Source organism: Castor canadensis, chromosome 2 (genome assembly GCF_047511655.1).
Source record: "Castor canadensis chromosome 2, mCasCan1.hap1v2, whole genome shotgun sequence".
NCBI classification, from domain to species: domain Eukaryota; kingdom Metazoa; phylum Chordata; class Mammalia; order Rodentia; family Castoridae; genus Castor; species Castor canadensis.
In genome coordinates, this window is record NC_133387.1 from 156284710 (window position 1) to 156297825 (window position 13116).

The window sequence follows — 13116 nt, forward strand, 5'->3', positions numbered from 1 at the left end:
GGTTTATGTTGCTGACTGACTGCACCAGCCGCTGCAATGTGGTTTTATGTAGTGTGAATAATTGAAACTTGACTCTTAAATTTCCCCTCATCCCTTCCTGTTTAACAGTCAACTGTCCTGGAATTTATTCTTGTTGGTGGTGCCTTAACTCAGCCTCCTCTGTGAGAATTCACCAAAAATGCCCTGATGCCAAACGTCTGTTGGCACTGAGTGAGGCAGGCCAGCCTTGAGTCACCCTTTTCCTCTGCTTTCTGTGTGGCTGTGCTTCACTTACCAGCTCCTCTTGGGTTAGGGGCTGTGTCTGGTTTGCTTTCTCCTTAGTGTTTTGGAGGACAGATAATGATGTCCTTAGAGATTGCAAGCAGTGCAAACCCTTTTTGTAGCTGCTGGAGGTTAGGAAGAAGGAGCCAGCGCTGGGTGTTTTTCTCCATGGGTGAGGACCATCTATAGCTGCCAGTCACTGATCCCCGGCACCCTGCGGGAGACATGAGTGGGCTGCCTGCTCAAAGGGCTTTTGTGGGTCAGAGGAGACACAGTGCTCTCTTCAGTGCAGAGGGAGAGATACTTTATGTTGGGGTTTTGAGGCCTTAGCAATTTGTGGCTCATTTTGGCCTTTTTCCTTCCCCTAAGGGGTGGTGTGATTTTTAATGACTCAACTCTGATTGTATTTCAAATGTTCCCCACCCCCTTGTCAGTTTATAGAGCAGTCCTCAAGCAAATGTTTGTGCTGGAAGAAGGAAGAAGGGGGCCGTCGGGATCCTCGGAGTCAGCTTCAGTTGCCGCCCTCACACACCAGGTAGAGAAGGCCCAGATACATCACTGCCCAGGACTTCTGGTTTCCAGGCTCACCGAGGGCTTGGATGAATGGTACCTGGGGGCCTGTCTCCTGCAGGGCTGCTGACTGGCCAGGGGCCTTAGGGAGAGTTACAGTATGCTGGAGGGACACCTTTATAGGGTATGAGATCAGGTATGGTCATTGAAGTGAGGTTTCTGCTGGCACCTAACATGCCAAGCATCTCCCAATCTCCCTGGCTTGTCACCACCGGGCTTCAGGTTGACCTGGGCAGAGCCACTGGAAGGAGAGAGGGTTTGTCACTGAAGGCCTGCCTCAAACCTTGGAACCCTGGCTTCTCTTAGCTGGAGGAGGGACCCAAAGTAGCCTAGGAAGGACTCAGTTCCTTGGGATAATAAAATCTTGAGGAAATGGCTTCCAGAACATTCTGCCTCCCTCCATCCAATCATGGGGAAGTGAGGGGAGATGAGACAGATGCTTTTTCTTCCCTCAGGTCCTTCCACACAGATTCCTTCCTCCCTTTCCTAGAGGGACCAACAGAGTTGCACATGCTGGAGAGATTCTTGACAGAGGGGTTATATATAGGTAGTTATATCCATTACTGAGCACGAGAAGTTTGAACAAAGGAAGGAGAAAAACAACTTTTTAAAGAAAACCATCTTACTTGAGTTACTGCTATTTATTGAGGCTCTGTCATGGGCACAGGGCTGTGGCACCAGCTGAGAAGAGGCAGTAGATAGAAGTAGTAAGCCCTGTGTAGGTCCTCAGAGCTGTTCCAACAGAAAGGGCACACGACAGGACCACAGGAAGGAGTTCGTGGAGGTATAGATTTGGTGGAACCAGTCGGAGATAGGGAGAAATGAAAGATAGGGACACAAAGGAGGGAGGAGTCGCAAGGCGAAAATCTTGACTGCATACAGCTTGTTGTAAAGACCTCCGGGGCTGTGAACTGAATGGTCAGTGACTGATTTTTCTTTTCACCACTGGCCTTGTGTCAGTGCGAGGTGTCCATTGACAAACTTAGAATAGTCAATTCCTCTGGTCCCTACTCTCCAGCTCCTGGGGTCCAGTGCGTCCTCCTGAGCACCAGTTTGGGAGGCCTCAGCAACACCTCTGGGCCAAACCTCCTGTCTGGTCCTGCTCTTGGGATGTCTCAGGGTCACTGGTTATAGCCTGGCTCCCTCTCTCCTTTTCACCTCTGGATCCTCTGGATACTGTATGTCATGGCGGCCTTCCTCCCCAGCTATCTTTTTTTCCTGACTCCTTCACACATCTGCATTCCCCAGTCTGACCACAGCCCTCTCTCCATGACCTCTCACTGAGGTGTTGGGTTCCAGCTGGCCCTGCTCCTGGGGCTTTGGCTTCTGAGGTTGTAAGCGCTGGAAACGCATTGAACTAAGTTGATCCAAAAACATCTATTTAGAACCTTCTGGGCACAAGCCCCAGGGGAGACATGACAGCTCCAGGTTATACAGTGACCATTGCTTCCCCTCCCACCTTCAGTCTCCATGGGCTCATCCCATGAAAGCTCTGAGTCAGATCTCAGTATCTCAGAAGGGCAAAACCCCTTTTGTCCTTTTCTATCACCTCAAACTTCTTCTGTCCATCAAACGCCTACTTCCTAAGAATGTGACAAAAGGTGAGGGGCATGTGACCGGGTCTGTAGTGCTATGCCATGGCTCCAGCAGCTGAGGAGGTGTATGCCCTTTTAAGCCCATCTGCCCCAGAGTTTAAAAGGCAGGGTTGGGCCTGAGGGGTTTACGTGTTCTCTGAATTTGACACCCCTGTCACATAACCAGTGCCTGGAAACCCTGAAACCATTCCTGGTATTCATAATTCACGTCGGGTAGGCTTAGGTGATATTTATAGCGCTCCCAAGACAAGTTACTGCCAAAGGAGGTAGTGACACTTATCAGCGTCGTGTAGGAGACACAGAGCTGAGCAGTCTCTTTCTCTGGCTAATTTTAGATTGCCAGTGCTGGAGATGGGAGCGAGGGCCACTCTCATAGTTAGTATGCCCTCCAAGGCTCTGATCGCTGTGCAGAATGCAAGCACAAAGCGTTGGGGGACATTTTTACTCCCTGGGCTTACAGTACAGCCAAGTGTTTCACTGCCCACACTTGTCCCTAGCTCTGTCTTCCTACTGCCCTCTGGCAGGAAAGAGGAAATGCAGGACTCTGTGATACCCTGGCATTATGTCATCAAGCTGGGGGATGGGAAGGGGTCTGGCAGCTGAATTTTACATTGTGTGAATGTGTGATATACTGTTCATTTTGCCCATGGCACTGTCTACCTGTGGTCAAGGGCAATCCTCATGAGAATATTAGTCAGTTCAGGCTGCCATAACAAAACCATGGACTAGAAGAGCAGAAATGACTTTTCTTATGGTTCTGGAGGCTGAAAGATTGAGATCAGACTACTAACATGCTTGGTTCTGGTAAGGGCCCTCTCCTGGCTTGCAGACTGTCCCCTTCCTTCTATGGCAAGACAGAATATGTAACAGAGAAAGCTCATGAGCAAGCTTTTCACTAGTGCCTGTTTCTATAAGGGCACTAATTCCAGCATAAAGGCCCCACCTTTCTGACCTCATGGAAACCTAATTACCTCCTAAAGACCTCATCTCCAAGTACTTTACCCTGGGGAATAGGACTTCAACAGAAATTGGGGGAAGGGGAGTTACAGTTCAGCTGCAGCAGGTTTCTTGGTGGTACCTGAGCTGTATATTTTTTAAGGTAGGGGCTGACGACTCTGCATCTTCCTGGGGTGTCAGGCCTCTGCTGGCAGAAGACCTCAGATTACCAAGAGTTCCTGCTGGGACAGAGGTAAGGAGATTAGAGGGGCAGGGAGCTGGTTGGTATGTGCTAGGTTTCCTGCCATATTTAGATTGTACAGTCATGACAAGTTGAGGGGCTACACATAGTGAAGGTGTGTGGGAATGTGTATTGGCAAACACCTGCCTTTACCTATAAGGTAGCCTTGGCAGATGGAGATGGAGGGAGGGCAGCCAAGTCACACTTTACTTACTTCACTGCTTGTCCTCTAGCAGTCCCTCCCTCATTCTGGTGTCACCTGCTTTGAGTACCTGAATGTTTCCTGTTGTGTTTTTCTTTTGTGTGGCTTGTCATGACTCAAATTACCTTGAGTCATTAACCATGTTTTGGAAGTTTGGGATGGTTTGCAAGCAATCTTACCAGAAAACTGGGGAAAAAAATAAGTTTGTCCAAATGACAGCAGGTCTGACCAACTGTCTCTCTCTAGCAGTTGTTAGCCCTGGCTTCCCTGTCTTGCAATTTGGAAACATTCATGAGTCAACAATGGTGCCTTTATTGGCTGGTGGCTTCTCTGCAGCCATGCTGGCATCTCAGTTGGAGCAAAGGCTTATGTAGTGACGTGGAATAGGGACAAAGCTTGCTCTTGTGCCTGGGCCTTTTTCCAGTTTCCCCCCTTGCTGAAGGTCAGGCAGGGTCATCCTGCTGCCTCTTTTCCAATTCCTTGAGGTGGAAATTAGAAGTAGTAAGCTTCTCACACTGAGGACATGTTCCCTCCTGTGTTTTTGATTTCTCATTCTGAGCTGGAGAAATGACACATGGATTATTGATAGAGGATGAAGCCTGGTTGTCATGGTTTTTCAGTGCCATTTCTGGAGTGAATGTCTCCTAACTTTTGGGAGGAGAGGGGTTCTGTTTCCAGAGACTCGATGAAGGAACTTGATGGTGGTCCAGGGCTAGAGGAGGGCTCTGCCATCCTCAGCTGTCCTGACCTACTCAACCAGCAGCCGTTCTTCCTTTCTGTGCCCTTCCTATTTCCGCCCTCTTCTCTCAGGTGGCTGAGGGAATGTGAGGGGAGGCTGCAGTGGTGAAACCACCATTCCTGGGGTCTGGTGACCCACATGGCTCTGGCTGTGATTGGAAAGTGATAGACTCCAGTTTTTTTTGAAAAAGCAAAAAGGAGGTCAATGTAATCTCTTTGTACCTCACAGGGCAGAAACAAATAGGATAACAAAATGCAAGTACATCTTTTAGAAAGATAAAGTGTTCTAGAAATCAGTAACTGTGTACCTTTATACTAATCCTAAAGCCCTGACTATTCTATGAAATTCATTTGCAGTGGAGAAAAATCTGGTAGAGTTTGAGGTAGAAATGTATGTGCACCTGTGTATACAAGCATAGAAATGAACACGCAGGTATGCTAGGCCAGTCACAGCCAAGTTTATCTTTTAGGTTAATAGTAGGAAAATGGTCCAGCCAACAGTGTTCTTTTGGGTCCATTAGTGCAAAAGAATGTGCAAGTCTGTGGCTGGGCTGAGTCTTGGTAATGTCCCAGTGCATGCTTAGGGGTTTCTGTTTGTTTGCTCCTACCCCGTGTGATTCTGTTCTAGGGCAAGTCATTCAAATCACAGTTCATCTGGGACCATTCAGCTGTCTCAGGTCCTAAGCTCTGGACAGAGCCAACAGGCCATTGCTCTTACTCCTCTCTCCTATGTGAGAGAGGAGTTTCCCGTTAAGTGATCAATTTTCATCAAACATTTGAAAATTACAACGTTATTAGAAAGAGGCAGCAGGTGACTCATTCTTGTTATTCTCTCCTGGTTTTCCCAGGGCTTTGAGTCAGTAGGCTCTGAGCTTAGTTGGGCTTCATGGGCCTGCCCAGGTTCTGTGCCAGCCTCAGGCAGTGACATTTCTATTACCTGTTTCCACTGAAGGCCACTAATACTGAGTAGGACCCAGGCTTGGCTTTCTGGGACTGTGAAAGAGGAAGGAGATTGCAGCAGAGAGTCATGTATCCTGGTGAGTTTCAGCTTCAAGAATTATTTGACGTGTTTAGAGCTCACCTGGGCAGCTGACAATATGGCCAGGTATAAAGAGGCAGGTGTTGTACAACACTTGGCCAAGGGATGCTCCATGTAGGATGCCAGTCTTTGTGACAGAGAGGACTCTTTAAGAAACAGATCCTGCTGGGCACAGTGATTGAAGCCTATAATCTTACCTTTTTGAGAGGCAGGGATCTGAAGGATTGTGGTTTGAAGCTAGCCTGGGTAAAATTTTGTGAGATCCCCATCTCAACCAATGGCTGGGCATGGTAGCATACACCTGTCATCTCAGCTACTCAGGAGACATAAAAGGAGGATCACAGTCCAGGCCAGCACAGGCATAAAGTGAGATCCTATCTCAAAAATAACCAATGCAAAAAAGGCTGGCCGTGTGACTCAAGCAGTAGAGTTCCTGTCTCACAAACACAAGGTTCTGAGTTCAAATCCCAGCACTGCCAAAAACTTTAAGAAAAAGAATAAAAGAAACACCTCATGTTTATTTCAGACATATTTTGTTAAGTTGTAATGAAGTTTTGAAATAGAACATAGGGAAGTCACAAATCGTAAATGTACAACTGGACATACCTGTGTAACCTGCATCCATGTCAAGAAAGAGCATGAGCAGAACTTCAGAACCCTCCTGATGCCCCTTCCACTGATTACACCCCCCCAGTCACCATTCTGACTTTGCTTTGCCTATTTTGAATTCTACATGAATGGACTCACCAGGTCTGCCTTCTTGTTTCTGGTGTTCACCATATTTGTGAGACCTGTCTATGTTGTCATGTGAGCTGTAGTTCTATCACTGTCATAAAGTCTTCATTTTTTTATTGCTGTTATCTGTCCTGTACCTGGACATTTGGGTAGATTCCAGACTGGCTTTGATGAATACAGATCAAATACATAATCTTGCATATGCATTTTGACATGGGTGAGTCCATACCTAGTGGACACATTTCAAATAAATTGGCTTTTCTTTTTCCAGTGCACTCATTTATGGAGGAAATAGTTACTGAGAATCTGTAGTGGGACAAGCTCTGCCCCAGGACCAGGGGTGACCTCAGGATCAAGACATACAGAGTCTGGTGGGGTGAGAGGACAGCTATTTTGGACGGATCTCTAAAGAATTGACTTTAAATAAAGACTTGAAGGATGATAGCAAGCAGCTACGCAAGGTGCCTGTGGAGGTGTACTCCATTCAGGGGAAGAGCATGCGCTGGTGGACATTGCTGCTGACTCAAGAATGGCCTGGTTAGCATAGAAAAGTCCAAGTGCTGGCCAAACCCTGTGCAAGCCAATGAGGTAATGACCCAGGGCATGTAATTTTGCTTTGTAGGAGTGGGGAAGGTTGTGTCTATTTTTGTTTTTTCAAATAAACTAAATGACGGTAGAAGAAGGAGCCCCATGATGAATCATTTCACAGCAGCCTCCGGGAGAGGACCAAGTGGCATGATAGGATTGTGTTCTGTGCTGTCCGTGGGCTGTGCACTTGAGGGAGCTGACTGAACCGTTGTTAGGGCCATGTGTTGTAGAAACCAGAATTGCCCATTGGGTTCTTGGTTTTTATCCAGTGATTCACCATCTGCAGATCCCGAGGGTCTAGATTCCTAGGCTGGGAGTTTTCGAGCTCTGGATGTCAGAGCAGTGTCATGCAGAGCAGTCTCGGGGATGCAGGGAAGTCTGTTTAGCCAGAGGGGCCACTGTGTATTTTGGAGGGGGGCTGAATCATAAGAGATCTGAGCAGGAGGAAATGGCCCTGAGCTGTGGGTGTGGCTCTTGCCAGCTGGTCCTGGCCTCACTTCCAGCCTAGAGGAAGGCCCTGGTGGGAATGGGAAGCACATGGAGGCTGCAGGCTGGACAGCATCTCGGAAGACTCTGCTTCTCTTGTATTGCCTGGTGTCTCACTTTTAATTAAAATGCTCTTGTTAGGAAATTTTCTAGCTCTGGTGAAAATCTGTCCTGACCACAGAACAGCCCATGCCACACGGATGAGGACACAGAAGAAAGCACTTAAACACCTGCCCATCCCCAAGACCTCCCCTTTTGTTGCATAGGCTGGCCGGTGGTGTGACATAAGAGCCCTGTGGCCAGTTGCAGTTTTTATGCCCCTTGCTTTTTCCCAGTCCCGTGTCTCTGACAGCTCTTCTCTAAACTTCTATTGATGTTTTCCTCATGTTCCTTGCTACCCCCAGCTTTATTAGTGAGTAAAGAAGATAAAAGGCTCTCTGTATTCATTCAACTTAAAACTACCCCTGGAATGGAGCAAGGCTAGACATCCACTGACTTCCCCTCTCCCTGCCCCTGCCCCTGCCTCTGGTGGCTGAGTTGTGAGACACACACTGGTGCTCCCCTCTCCATCTCCTCTCCTTCAAAAGTCAAGTTTTGCTTCTTAGGTATGGATACCAAACACATTGCTGTTAACTTACCTGACTTAGGAGCGTCAGCCATTGCCTTCCTGGCTGGATAGCTTCTCATTCTTTCCCGCCATCTGGCTGCTGCCTGGATGAGGCTCTTGTGCCCTCACTTTTCATGACTGGCAGACTGGCAACTCCTAGCTGTTGCATAAAAGAAAGCCGTCCAAGTTTTCTTTCCTGAGAGTTTCTGATTTAGTTCTCACACAGATCTGTGTCCTGGTGCCACTTAGCCTGTATATATGAAATGGTACCAAAGAAAAGCCTGAGTCCAGGGCAGTTTTGTCACTCAGAAGGTACCTTTTGTGCATGTGATTTGACTGTACTTCCAAGAGCTGATCTGGCACCTGCCTCTTAAGCTGTAATTAGCTACAAAGGTTGTACAGCCTTCTAAAGCATCCAGGTACTTTGTTGCAATGACTAGAAATTTGGTGTTGTGGAGAATCCCTTCTATTCTTGCTAATGTTAGCAGCCAGCTCTGAGCATGCTTGGAAGGTCTGGAGAGATGCTCATTTTAAATGCAAATTCTTTGCATGGTTAGAAGGAAAATGAAATCGTTCTGGCTCGCAGCACTCTCTGCATTTTTGCCATTCCTTCTGATGGTCGAGGGGAGGGCTCATGACTAAATCCCTCAGGATCTTTGTTGTGATTTCAGATTTGAACTTGCTGTGAGGCAGCCTTAGCTCCAGGGTGTTAACTCTGTTGCCAACTGACAGCATGTGGGTGCCTGTGTGAATGTTCCGAGAGTTTTCTAGAGCCCTGCACCCTCAAATGATCTTTGGATCCTCTCATCTGCTTTAAGGATGATGGATAAACTGGGAAATTGAGGTGACTGGGTTTGCTTTTTTTCTTTCTTTTTCTTTAAGGCAAATGAAGTGTGCTATGTGCTTCAGGCTCTCATAGGAGCAGCTGTATGTGCTGTTTCCTTTTAGCCTCAGCAGATTCCTCTGTTTCCTCTCTTTTCCCTTCTGGGATTCTCCTCTCACTTTTAGTTCAGCTTCTGTGTTGCAGCATGCTATCTAGAGATCAGGTTGGTGCCTGATGGAGGTGACAGCCTCCTGTGCAGCACGGCTCTTCTATTCTTTCAAGGAGAGCATCTGTTGACAAACCTGTAAGGAGGTTTACAATGGTAGTCCTCTCCCCAGTCAGGCAAGTTATATTCCTTTTCCTGAATGTAAGAATCTTATTTATAAAACAACTGCTGGGGTGGAGGTTTTGGGGGGGGGTGGATGGAAGAGAAAAGAAAAAAAACCAACTGCTAATGGCCCATGCATGGTGGCGCAAGCCTATATTCCTAGTTAGTTGGGAGACAAGGACTGGGAGGGTCGCAGTTCGAGGTCATCCTGGAAAAAACAGTGACTTAGTACTGGGACTACCCTGAGTGTTGGGGTGGTGGACCCCACCACTTTAGCAATTTTATGATTGCTAAAATTCATGAAAATATAACATTATTATATGTACGTGGAGTGCACTTGAAGCCAGGCTGTTTTATTTCAAAGCTGTTTTTTGTTTTTCCGTTTTGCAAAGCAGAATATAGAATTAAAAACAAAATTCCTATATCTGGCCTGTTAGAGTGACTAGATTCATAGGGTTTCAGAGCTGGAAGGAGGTCATAGATCTAGAAGCTCTTTGTGTTTATTTCTGTGGCCTGTAGGGTTATCAGGGATGGTTTTGGTGAGTGGTGATATGGAGAAACAAGCCACTTTCAGTATTGCTCCTCTTTCAGGGCTTTGAGAGTCCTGGTGGGAAGTGACCCCTGAAAGATGGTGGTCCCCGACCTGGAGAGCTGCCATATTAGAACACTCGAGAATTAGTGGGTAGACCCAGTTCAGTGGTTACCAAACTCCTGAAACGGCCAACCTCTCTGTCTGGTGACAATGAACCAGGGACCTAGAAAGGTTGGGTGGGTGGTAGGTCCAGACCAAGCAGACTTCTCCAGTGGAGAATAGGAACTGGTGACTTAGCCCCCGTCCTCTTCTGCTGCCTTTATTTTAGGTCAAGGTTTCTTACTCCTGGCACTGCTGAAATTTTGGAGAGGTAATGCTTTACTGTGAGGCTGTCCTGTGCACTGTGGGATGTCTGGCAGCATCTCTGGCCCCCACCAGCTAGATGCCAGTAGCACACCTTGTCCCCCTTTAGTGAAACTAAACATGTTGCCTGAGGGGAGAAAATTGTTCCTTGTTGAAAACTACTGTGTCAGATGTATATGATGTCCTGTGGAATTCCTAAATACAGCTTTTTGTTGTTGTTGTACTGGGGTTTGAACTCAGTCTTCCCACTTGTGAGGCAAGCACTCTACTACTGAGTCATGGGTCCAGCCCTTTTTGCTCTGGTTATTTTGGAGATAGGGTCTCACTTTTTGCCCAGGCCACCAGGACAATGATCATCCTTCTATTTTATGCTTCCCACCATAGGTAGGATGACAGGCGTACACCACCATGCCTTGCTTTTTTCTATTGAGATGGGGTCTCGCAAAGTTTTTGCCTGGGCTGGCACAGAAAGGTCCTCCTGAGCTCAGCTTCCCAAGTAACTAGAATTACAGTTGTGAGTCTCCAGTGCTTGACTCTAGATGCAGCTTTAAAATTAGCATAGCCCTTCTCCTCTTTTGCTTTGGAATGTAAAATACACAGCTAGAATGTTTAGTACTTACTACAGCTCATACAATAGCTAACACTGACTCAAAGGCTATTTATAGGAAAGTGGTCAACCTAGTTATTGAACTGCCTTGTGTTTGGGATGACAACTTTCCCTTGAGAAGATTTGATCTTGGTTTTATTTTAGTCTTCATTTTCAGATTTTAGATAGCGATACTGGCTGTTATGGTTTAAGTCCAGAGTGTCCCTCAAGGTGTTAAAGACTTGGTCGCCAGCCTGTGGTGTGATCTGGAGGTGGTGGAAGCTTTTAAATTGTGGGGCCTAGTGGAAGGAAGTGAGGTCATTGTGGGTGTGCTCCTGAAAAGGATATTAGAACCTTGCCTCTTTGCTTCCCAGTCACCATGAAGTGAGCAGCTTTGCTCCATCATGATCTCCAGGCATTATGTGCTGCCTTGCCACACGACTACAACAGTGGAGCCAAATGGCCATGGAATGAATCATCTGAAACCATGGGACAAAATAAGCCTTTCCTCGTTGTAAGTTGTTTAGCTCAGGTATTTTGTCACAGTGACAGAAAGCTGACTTTCACGTTTACTGTTGATTTGTCTCCACTAAGCAGTTTATACTTTTAACTTTTGCATATGGGTGTGAATGGGGACAGCATCTTAGGTGGATATGAAGAAGTCAAAATACTCCAAAGGCTAAGGAGGTTCTGGCAATCTGGATGCTCAAGAAGAATGCACTCTCATTTTATAGACCTTGGGTCAAACTTGGGGGAGGATACTCGTAGATCGCAATAGAGAGCAGATGTGCAGGTGGATTTTAAAGTTGACTGTGGCCTTATGAATTAAGGAGTGGCTCTGTAGGGCTGTGGACTGTATGGATGTAAAGGAATAACGAGCCCTAGAACAGAGGCTGGAGAGCAGAGGGTTGGGTCTGGGCCTGCCTCCAAATCTCTCGGTCAAGTCACTCAGTATGTGTGTGCAGTAGGCTTCTTCTCTGTGTGAGGGAGAGCAGACACTAAACTACTGCTTCCTGGGCAGGTATGAAGAGCTGAGTAGTAAGCCTGCACTTAATGAAGCCAGGATAAACTTAAGACATCTTGTTGGGGGCCTTAATTTTGTTTGGAATATGGAAGACAAAACCTCATTTTCATATGAAAGTAAGAATGTAAATATTGAACAGATACAAAATTTGTGTAGTGTGAACTTAAGTAGAACACAGAATTCCATAAATGAAGAAATCCCATGCCTGTGTGAATGACTTCCCAATACCAGGTGGCCTATGGCCTTCCATCCTTCCTGGAATTCTGGCTGGAGAGTGTGAAAATCTCTGGGCTGTAGGATTCCCAAAGCTCCTTCTATTTTTAAAATTTGTGATTGGAGCAAAAAGAGATACCTTTTTTGGTGTAGAATGTTAGGTAGGTTTACATACCCATCACTAGAGAAGGTCATAGGAAGAATAGATAACAACAGTAAGGCTGTCCGGTCTTTAGGAATCCAGGCACTTGGCTTCTATTTTGGAGTGAGGCCAGAACCAGAAAGAGAATGTGCCTGGTCTTGGTGTGGCACCCTCAGGTTTGCACAGGGTGATCTGAATTTATCTGATCTGGAAAATATGTCAGAGGAGGTAGCATACTGATTTAAATTTCTTTGAAATGCCTCTAGCAGAATGATGACAAGGGGACCAGTTGTGAAAGCTAAATCTAGTGACATCCCCCTCATAGCTGGAATTGACTTAGCTAGGAAAGTTAGGGTGTCTAGATACTATAACCAGTGAGTATCTGTTTCTGAAATTATTTAATATTATAAGAGGGTTTGTCTTTTGATGTTGACGTTCATGATGATTCTTTAAAAGTGAATGTCAAAGGCTTTAGAGGATGCTCTTCCGAGTGCTAACTGCTCTCTCAGAAGAACTAAGGCCAGGGCCTGGCAGACATGCAAAAGAACACATACAAGTAAGCAGTAGTCCGGACAATGGCTGCAGTGATTGTTTGTCAACAATCACGTTATGTGAAGCAACTGTACTCGATGATGTAAGAGATAATAATGTTTTTATGAAAGCAGGAGTAGGTGGTAGTGAAGGGTTTTCTTTGTCTTTTCTTTGCATGTAATTGAAATCTAGCTTGGACCAAATGAGAAACATTTGTGTGATGGGGAATGAGATTCCAGAGACTTCTTGACTGGGGTCAAATTTTGCTTCCTTATTTTACTTGGAGCATGGAAGCCAATTCCTCATCTAAGACGCATGTTAAGGACATTGCTATTCCCATCCCATCATAAGCAAATACATTCCCTGACCTAGGGAGCTGCGCAGTTCTAGAACACATCACACACACAATGAATCAGAAGAAAAAAATATGTGAGTTGATCCATTTGAAAAGAAATGGATGGCTTTTGGGTGGGTTTATAAATTCAGTTCTTTTCACCATGCTACTTGCCCAGGAGCTGTTCTTTGTAAGGAAAAGTGTACATTCTGAAGTCCCACACTTCTAAAATTGGTCCCAGC

At 46.2% G+C, this 13116-nt stretch overlaps 1 protein-coding gene across 12 annotated transcripts in view; it reads left to right on the plus strand.

Annotated features, from left to right (window-relative positions):
- The window catches only part of Tln2 (talin 2), a 409346-nt gene that overhangs the window by 46572 nt on the left and 349658 nt on the right, over window positions 1-13116 (plus strand). For 2 of the 12 annotated variants that reach the window (XM_074066107.1, XM_074066108.1), the window contains exon 1: window positions 5851-6905. The exons of 5 other annotated variants lie outside the window; for them this stretch is intronic. The gene's annotated coding sequence lies outside the window, so the exon portion shown is untranslated. Of the gene's footprint in view, window positions 1-4342; window positions 6906-13116 lie in introns of those variants that run through there. 5 more of the 12 variants (XM_074066120.1, XM_074066121.1, XM_074066117.1 and 2 more) reach the window with 5 other exon arrangements.